A 7635-nucleotide genomic window follows, 5' to 3' on the forward strand; every position below is an offset into this window, starting at 1 on the left:
CACCCCTACAGGGTTTGAACTTTCGAAAGCCGTGCCCGCGGTTATGGGCAGATAAGAATTTGTTAATATCTGGTTGTAGAGAACTTGACACTTAACTTAATTAAAATGAATCAACCGCGTGTGTACCCGTGATGGTCTCTTTTCGGTGGAGTCCGGGAAGAGAACACGGTCTCGTGTTATGCTTGAACGCAAGTAGCTTCAGGATCACTTCTTGATCACTTATAGCTTCTCGACCGTGCATTGCTTCTCTTCTCGCTCTTATTTGCGTAAGTTAGCCACCATATATGCTAGTGCTTGCTGCAGCTCCACCCCACTACCCTTTCCTACCCTTAAGCTTAAATAGTCTTGATCTCACGGGTGTGAGATTCCTGAGTCCCCGTGACTCACAGATACTTCCTAACAGATGCAGGTGCCGATGATACCAGTGTAGGGGACGCTACCGAACTCAAGTGGGAGTTCGACGAGGATTCGGGCCATTACTATGTTTCATTTCCGAATGATCAGTAGAGGAGCCCAGTTGCGACGATCGGGGATCTAGCATTTGGGGTTGTCTTTCTTTATTTTGGTTCCATAGTCGGACCTTTGATTGTACCTTGGATGATGTATGATATATTTATGTATTGTGTGAAGTTGCGATTGTAAGCTGACTCTTTATCCCTTTCTTATTCAGTACATGGGATGTGTAAAGATTACCCCTCTTGCGACATGCCCACCATGCGGCTATGCCTATAAGTCGTGCCTCGACACGTGGGAGATACAGCCGCATTATGGGTGTTACAAGTTGGTAATCAGAGCCTTCCCCGACTTAGGAGCCCCCTGCTTGATCGAATCGCTGACGTTGTTTGAGTCTAGAACAAAATGTTTTGAGTCTTAGGATTATATATATCGGAGAGTAGGATTCTTTTTACTCCTCAGTCCCTTCGTCGCTCTGGTGAGGCCTCCTGACTCTTCTCTCCTCAAATTTTACTAAAAAAATTAGGATCACGCGGGTATCTTGGAGTCGTTCCGATGATTTTTTTGACGATAACATTGTTCTTGGTGCCTCCTGACATTTAGGGGTTGTGGCAGTGTCCCCGGGAGTTGAGCTCCGAGGTGTTGTCGTCACAATTTTATCGTTGCAGTTCTGGAATACCTCAGTTCGCCGACATCGAAAATCTCTTTTATGCAGTTGTTGGTGAGATAACCTCGATGCCACCCAGTACTGGGGTGGGAGTTCGGGAGTATTGCCATAACTCGTATAACGGATGCTTTTCGAAGGTTGAGGTACATGATTTCCAAAGGTTTCTTGGTTATGTGTTGAAGGATGGATACAGCTGGATGTAGGATTTTCTAGTTTTGGGTGAGATATTATGCTTCCCCTGTATCCCCAACACCTGATTGCATAACCAAAAAGTTCCGGGAGTTTTATTGGTGGGAATTCAAGTAGCTCTAGTATTTCTTCCCGCAGATACTTGGTTTGTGATTGGGTAATCCTTACCACTTATTTGTTCATATCCATACCTTGTTGCTTTATTCATCTACCTTTATCTAAGTGGCTTCTCAACTTTATGGAAGTGTGATGACTTACTTTGGAATCCATTCATCCATTCTTGTTCGAATGTTAAGGCTATATGTTGCAATTTCGATCCATTGATTCAGCTCGAATATATGTCTTTCAAGATGCTAACGGATGTCAACCTCTTCAGGATGGCTCCTCCAACGCGTTAGAATCCGGATCGCAATGATGGGGAACAGTCGAACCCTCCGCCACCACCTCCACCTCCGGGGGCATGGCAAGCTATCATGGCAGCCACCAACGCCAACACTCAGATGATTTTGCAACTCTAGCAAGAGCGCAACCAAGGGCAAGGCAACCAAGGAAATCAAGGCCAAGGCAACAATCAGCCTCAGTTTGCTACCCTCAACCAGTTCCTCGCAAACCAGCCGAAGTCCTTCAGCAACTGTGTCGAGGCCACAGACGCTGACGACTGGCTCATGGATATCTGCAAACATTTTGAGTGTAGCAATGTTAGGCCTGAGGACTTTGTCAAGTTTGCCTTGTTTCAACTCAAAGACCAAGCTGCTGAGTGGTATCAACAATACAGAGATTCCAGAGGAGGTCATGTGATTACCTGGGATGATTTCCGCCGAGACTTCAAAGCTCATCACATCCCACAAAGCGTTGCTGAGAGCAAGCGTGTGGAGTTCCGCAATCTCAAGCAAGGCGGCATGTCCGTGTATCAATACAATATCCAGTTTCAGAGACTCGCTTACTTCGCTAAACAAGACATCCCTGATGAAAAGAGTACGATTATCAATTCAGAGGTGGCCTCGGGGAAGATCTGCAATTAGCTCTCATGCTTCTTGAGCCGACTAAGTTTGATGAATTCTACAACATGGCACTAAAGCAAGAAGCTGCTCGGCTCAAGTGTGAGGCATCTAAGAAGAGAGTCAGGGATGCAGTTCAATCTTCTTCATCATCACAAGTGGCAGCTAAGCAATAGAAGTTCTGGTTCCTCCTCCTCCTCCGTTTCATCAATCTTATCAGCAGAAGAGTAAAGGTGGCAAAGGATCTTCCCACCAACCCAACCCAGGCTATCAGAACAAAGCTCAGTCTCATACTCCAAGGTCAAGTGCTCCTTATCACCGTCCGCTCTCAGAGGTTACTTGCAACAAGTGTCAACAGAAAGGGCACTATGCAAACAAATGCTTCAACCAAAGGCGCCTTCCGCCTCCTCCTCCTGTGAGATTTGCCAGCAATGCAGTGGTCAAGCATAATCCCAAGCATGCTAAGATCAACATGGTGAACGCAGCTCAGGCAGAGGATTCTTTAGAAGTGATCATGGGTAACCTTCATGTTAATGATATTCCTGCAAAAGTCTTATTTGATACTGGTGCATCGCATTCTTTCATTTCAAGACCTTTTGTGGCTATGCATGATTTGGTTACTCAAGTATTGCCGAGACCTTTGTCTATTGTTTCTCCGGCCCGACAAATGACTTCTCGAGTATTCGTTCCGGATTCCGTTATCAAGATGGGTGACTATAAATTTCTGTCTTCTCCTATAGTTCGTGGTGACTCGGATATTGATCTAATTCTCGGCATGGACTGGCTTTCTAAGAACAAGTCTCGGCTTGATTGTGCTGCCAGGCAGATTCAATTGACACACTCTGCTGAGGATGTGATCATCTATGTCGCTCAGGATGATACCATTCGACTGTTTTCTCTCAATGAGAAGGGCGAGTTGAACGCCATCTCTCAGATTCCGGTCATTTGTGAATATCAAGACGTCTTTCCAGAAGAGCTTCTGGGAATGCCTCCTCACAGGCCAGTTGAATTCTTTATCGATCTTGAGCCTGGAACGGAACCCGTTTGCAAGTGTCCTTACAAGATTGGACCAGAGGAGTTGAAGGAGTTGAAGAAACAACTCGATGAACAAGAGCGCATGGGTCTGATCAGGCCGAGTTCATCTCCATGGGGTTGTGGTGTTGTTTTTGTCAAGAAGAAGGATGGAACAGAACGACTCTGCGTCGACTACCGTCCATTGAACAAGAAGACAATAAAGAACAAGTAACCACTTCCCAACATCAATGAGCTTTTCGAGCAACTTAAAGGTTCCCAATTATTCTCCAAGCTTGACCTCAGTATGGGTTGTCATCAGATCGCATTCGTGAGCAAGATATTCCCAAGACAGCATTCAGAACAAGCTATGGTTCTTATGAATATACTATCATGTCTTTCGGCCTTGTCAATGCTCCTCCAACGTTCTCTCGCATGATGAACTTCATCTTCAACCATTACACAAATGGTTTTGTCTTGGTGTATCTCGATGATATTTTTGGTCTTTTCCAAGAATAAGGAGGATCATGCCAAGCATTTGAGATTGGTACTCGACAAACTCAGAGAGCATCAATTCTATGCGAAGTTTTCAAAGTGTGAGTTTTGGCTTGATGAGGTTCTCTACCTTGGTCATATCATCTCCGCCAAGGGCATCGCTGTTAATCCCGAGAAGGTGTCTACAATTGTGAATTGGGAACCGCCTCAGAATGTCAAGTAGCTCCACAGTTTTCTTGGGCTTGCAAGCTATTGTCGAAGATTCGTTGAGAATTTCTCTAAGATTGCAAAGCCTCTTTCCAACCTCCTCCAGAAGCATGTCAAGTATGTCTAGACGCCTGCGTGTGACATTGCTTTCAACACGGTCACAGCTCCTGTCTTGACTCCTCCTGATGAATCCAAGCCATTTGAAGTTTTCTGTGATGCCTCCCTGCAAGGTCTCGGTGTTGTGTTAATGCAAGAGAAGAAAGTTGTGGCCTATACCTCTCGTCAGTTGAAGCCCAATGAAAAGAACTACCCCACTCATGACCTCGAGTTGGCGGCAGTTGTCCATGCATTATTAATGTGGAGACATCTCTTGTTGGGAAGGAAAGTCGACATCTTCACAGATCATAAGAGCCTCAAGTACATCTTCACTCAACCCAACCTCAACCTCAGACAGACTCGTTGGGTCGAAATGATTCAAAAATACAATCCGAGTATTGAATATACTCCAGGCAAGGCCAATGTCATTGCAGATGCTTTGAGCAGTAAGGCTTACTGCAACAGCTTAATTCTTAAGCCCTTCCAACCGGACCTTTGTGAAGCTTTCCGCAAACTAAACCTCCAAGTTGTTCCTCAAGGCTTTCTTGCCAACCTCCAAGTCTCTCCTACTTTGGAAGATCAAATTCGTGAGGCACAACTTCTTGATTCCATGGTGAAGAAGGTGAAAAATGGGATTGCCAAGAGCCAACCCAAATACAAGTGCTATCGCATTGATGACAAAGACACTCTTTTCTTCGAGGATCGAATTGTGGTTCCTAAAGGTGATCTAAGGAAAGTCATTATGAATGAGGCGCACAATTCCCTTCTATCCATTCATCCTGGAAGTACAAAGATGTACCATGACCTCAAGCAGTCGTATTGGTGGACTCGAATGAAGCGAGAAATTGCTCAAATAGTGAATGAATGTGATGTCTGCAGAAGGGTGAAAGCAGAACACCAATGGCCAGTTGGTCTCTTCCAACCTCTTGCAATTCCAGAATGGAAGTTTGACCATATTGAGATGGACTTCTTCACTGGATTTCCCAAGTCCAAGCGTGGAAATGATGCTATCTTCGTTGTCATCGACAAGCTTACTAAAGTGGCTCATTTCCTTCCAATCAAAGAATCTATCACAACAGCTCAGTTGATAGAGATATACACCTCCAGGATTGTCTCTTTGCACGGCATTCTGCAATTGATATCTTCAGATCGTGGAAGCATCTTCACTTCTAAGTTCTGGGACTCCTTCCAGAAGGCCATAGGCACCAACATTCGCTTCAGCACAGCCTTCCATCCTCAAACTAGTGGCCAAGTCGAGCGAGTCAATCAAATCCTTGAAGATATGCTCAGGACTTGTGTCATTTCTTTCAGTATGAAGTGGGAAGATTGTCTTCCATATGCCGAGTTCTCCTACAACAACAGTTTCCATGTGAGTTCGGGCAAGCCCCCATTCGAGACTCTCTATGGCAGAAAGTGTCGTACTCCTCTTAATTGGTCAGAGACTGGTGAATGCCAACTTCTTGACAATGACTTAATCACAGAAGCTAAAGAAATGTGCAAAGTCATCCGTGAAAATCTCAAAGACGCGCAATCGCGCCAAAAGAGTTACTATGATAGAAAGCACCGTGACTTGGCTTTCGAGATTGGAGACCATGTCTACCTCCGCGTCTCTCCAATGAAAGGCACTTGTCGCTTCGGTATCAAAGGGAAGCTTCCCCCTAGATATGTGGCTCCTTTCAAGACCATTGGTAAAAGAGGCGACCTCGCCTATCAACTTGAGCTTCCGTCCAACTTCGCAAATGTGCACGATGTGTTTCACGTGTCACGGCTTCACAAGTGCTTCAAGACTCCTGAGCGCACCATCAACTTCGAAGAGATTGATCTCTAAGAAGGCCTGTCTTATCATGAGCATCCCGTTGCTATTCTTGAAGAAACTGAGCGCAAGACTCGCAACTAGTCTATCAAATTTCTGAAAGTGAAGTGGTCACACCATTCCGACCGGGAAGCCACCTGGGAATGCGAGGACCACCCGCGTTCCAAATATCCGGAGTTCTTTCAGTCCTAGATCTCGGGACGAGATCCTTTTGTAGTGGTGGAGTGTTGTAACACCCCGGATGTAACTTGCCATATTTGTAACTCCGACTCTTGCCATTTTCGGCTTTGAGTTATGAGATTCCCTTTGTGGTTGTCTTTTTGTCTTAGTTTTGCTTTTTGTTCATGTCATGCATTTCATATCATGTCATCATGTGCATTGTCTTTGCATACGTGTTCATCTCATGCATCCAAGCATTTTCCCCGTTGTCCGTTTTGCAATCCGACACTCCTGCGTGCACCAGCGCACCCCTCGTGTCTCTTTTCGTGAGCGGGTGTTAAACATTCTCGGAATGGACCGAGATTTGCCAAGTGGCCTTGGTACACCACCAGTAGACCGCCTGTCAAATTTCATTCCATTTGGAGTCCGTTTGATACTCCAACGGTTAAGCGGGTAACCGTGAAGGCCTCTTGTGTGTTGCAGCCCAACACCCCTCCAAAACGGCCCAATAACCTATCCAAACCACTTCCATGTCCTCCGTCGTCGGATCACGATCATGTGGACAAAAACTACACTCCATTTGGACACTCCTACCTCCTCCTACCTATAAATATATGCCCCTCCCCGATTTTCGCGGATGAAACCCTAGAAAAACTTCCCCCGCCGCCACCGGACATGTCCGCCGCCCGCCGGACGCTTCGCGCCGCCGCCCCGAGCCAGTAGGAACGCGCCACCTGTCTGCCACCATCCCTCGCCGCCGAGGCCCGCCGGTCCCAGATCCGGCCCCAGCGGGCCCGTTCCCCGCCGCCGCCGCCCGTCCAACGTCGGTTGCCGCGCCGCCCGGCTCCGGCCGCTGCCCACCGCCTCGCCGCCCTACTCCGCCACCGCGAGCCAGCGCCGGCGTCTGCGCCTCACCTCCTCGCCCGGCGCGCCGCCGCCCGTCCTCTCCATCTTCGGCCACCTCCTCTTCTCCGGCGACGCCCCTCCTCGTCCGCAAGCTCCGGCGATGTCTTCCGACGAACCTCGGTTTGCGTGCGAGAAGACGAACCCTAGATCTGAGAGGTTGACCCCCCACCCACCCCCCCCCCCCCGATTTTCCTCAGTCTTTTTTTGTGTTATTTTTTATGCCCTGTTCATTTCCCCATAACTCCATGACAGTAGCTCCGTTTCATGCATATAAGATATCAAAATGTTCATTGTGAGATGCTCTTAATTTCATTCCATTGTGGCATGCTTGTTTGAGTTCATCTTTATGCCCTAATCATTGATGCAAGATTGCTATAAAATGTTTGCTCATGTTACATAGTAGATTATGATGTTTTGTCATTTTTGTCACATTTGATGTGTGCTTCATCTGGGCATGAGCTCTACATGTGTTTTGAGATATGTCTTGCCATCTTTACAGAGGTGCTTGCCATGTATTTTTGTGATCAATGTGGTGACTAGCACAAGCATGCAAAGTATCCTTCGTGATATTGCTGTTTTCAGGGACTTGGGATTTTTTTGTCCTTTTCCTGCTGTTATTTTGATGCCATGTAAACTTGATG

This window comes from Triticum urartu, chromosome 4A (genome assembly GCF_056163025.1).
Source record: "Triticum urartu cultivar PI428250 chromosome 4A, HENAU_Tu73, whole genome shotgun sequence".
In the NCBI taxonomy this organism is placed as follows: domain Eukaryota; kingdom Viridiplantae; phylum Streptophyta; class Magnoliopsida; order Poales; family Poaceae; genus Triticum; species Triticum urartu.